Source organism: Montipora capricornis, chromosome 14, assembly GCF_036669925.1.
Source record: "Montipora capricornis isolate CH-2021 chromosome 14, ASM3666992v2, whole genome shotgun sequence".
Taxonomy (NCBI): domain Eukaryota; kingdom Metazoa; phylum Cnidaria; class Anthozoa; order Scleractinia; family Acroporidae; genus Montipora; species Montipora capricornis.
In genome coordinates, this window is record NC_090896.1 from 35,535,786 (window position 1) to 35,538,285 (window position 2,500).

Below are 2,500 nucleotides of genomic sequence, written 5' to 3' on the forward strand. Positions count from 1 at the left end.
GAAAACTACTGACTAAAGTCAAAGACAAAGACCAACCTAGGGACAGACAAGGAGCATTTTATAAGATCATATGCTGCGACTGCCAGGACACTTATATCGGTGAGACCGGCAGAAATTTGAACAATAGACTGACTTAACACAGACGAGCGACGCGGAAAGGTGACATCAACAATAACATTGCTGATCACCATCTACAGACAAACCACAGAATCGAATCGGGGTTTTGCTAAAAGCAGGCCCGCGGCCCACGGCCCGCGGCCCACGGCCCGCGGCCCACGGCCCGCCACGGCCCAGCGGCCTGGCGGCCCGCAGCCCACGGCCCGCGACGGCCCGGTGGCCCGGTGGCCCGGTAGCCCAGTCCTGATTTTCCACAGTTTTTCTGTCCAGCGGTAAATCCACGCGCATGCACAGATCTGCATCGGTTTTTGGGCGTGCAAAATGGACGACGGTGAGTTTGAATTCGTTTACCATTTTAATCATTTGAATCCTTGTTTCTGTTTGTTTTTGTAAACAGACGAAAACAACAGAGAATGACGACGTTTTTCACTTAGCAACATGCAACGAAAGAAAGGATCGAAAAGGATTGATTATTCAAATCGTAAACGAATTCAAACTCACCGTCTTTCATCTGCGCACCCAAACCCGATGCAAATCTGTGCATGCGCGTGGATTTACCACTGGACAACAAAATTGTGTGGGCCTCCTAGCTGCTGGGCCGTGGCGGGCCGTGGGCCGCGGGCCTGCTTTTAGCAAAACCCGGCACAGCGGGCCATCATCGCGCCCAACAATTTGATTGACAGTCAGCACCACAAACGTCACAAAAAGATAAGCATGACAGAATTCCATTTAGCCTCACTTTCCATCCTCACAATCACACAGGCAAAAGTATCATTCTTAACAATTTCAAATTACTCCAAAATGATCTCGAGACTGGTAGAGTCTTTTCGCAACCTCCACTTATTTCATTCAAACGCGACAAAATCGTAGGCAACTTTTTAGTTAGAAGCGCGCTCAAAACTAACGAGCAACCCGGCATTTTCAAATGCGCGCTCTCACGATGCAAAACTTGTCTTTTCATTGTTAACACTAGCAAGATATCGGGACCTAAGCGATCTGTTAAGATCACCGATCGTTTCACACGTACCTCCGCAAATGTCATTTATTGCATAACCTGTAGGTTATGCAATAAAGTATACATTGGTGAGACAGGTCGACGACTAGGCGACCGATTCCGCGAACACCTTCCGCGAACACCTTCGCAACTTTTTTGGCAACTTTGGAAATAAAATAAAAACTCAGCTTAGCAATCTTTACACACTTTTATCGGCAACTTTTTGGGAAATTATCGGCTAAGAGCGAACAACTGAGATACTAAGCTTATGTCACGGCATTTTTACAGACCGATCTACCTTTTCCGCAAGAAAAAAAAAACAAATTAAGGCAGTTCCGGTTCGGTAACGCCATGACGTCAAGTTTTTTTTTTGTGATTGGTCATCGGGCTCCCGCGGGAGTCTCATTCGCGGGAAATTCGATCCAAAAAAGATGAAAAAGACGTGACAGGAATATAGGGCTGTTGTGCTCCAAGTCATGGGTTGCTGGTTGCTATTGATTTAATCTTCTCAATCTCATTAATAACTAATAAGGTTATTAGCCAATCGGAGCGCCTCATTTTCGTTAGTTGCTTGTATCTTGATACCCAGTGAAACTACAGATCAAAAAACGCCCTAGTTGGTTCAAAAACTGATCAAAACACTGATCAAGACACTTGAATTTAAATCAACCTTTGGAAAAAACACAAATTGAAATAAATTACCTGCACACAATGCATTTTATATTTCCCGAGTATTCAACATCCAGAGGATTAAAACGAATTTGTACACCCAATAGCAACAGAGCCGCCCATTTCAGCATTGTCCGCACTCAAGGCTCTAACCTTGGGTAGTTTGCGGTCTTTGCAAAGTCCACCACCATCTAACCTAACCGCCACTTGTACCTCTCTCAACCTCAGCCATTCGGCAAAAACGTTCACATTATTTTTATATTAGTTGAAACTGGAACTGCCTCGTTAACCGAATCACTTTCTTGAGAAGACAATTTTTGGCCGGCGAAAGCGACACGATTCTGACTCGCTCTCCATCATGCCCTATGATTTAAATTTATTCAAAAGCTCTACATTTAAACTCACCCAAACATTGAATATTCATTTGCTTTACAAATTATTATCACTTGTCTGTTAGAACAAAAGTTCATCACATCACACTCGTACTTAGTAAGTAAATGTTTGAGGAATCATGTCAAAAACTCATGCTTCGTGTTTCATCAGGGGTTCCAAACGTTAACACTTCGAAATATAATAATAAAAGCACTTCGCCTACAGTGTCGTGCTTTCATCTATTAGTCAGCCTTTGGAACCACTGACATAGGCGTACGAGCCGGCGGGAGGCGGGGGGGGGGAGGCTGCAGCCCCCCCAGCTACGGAAATTATGTCATTTTTCGGGAA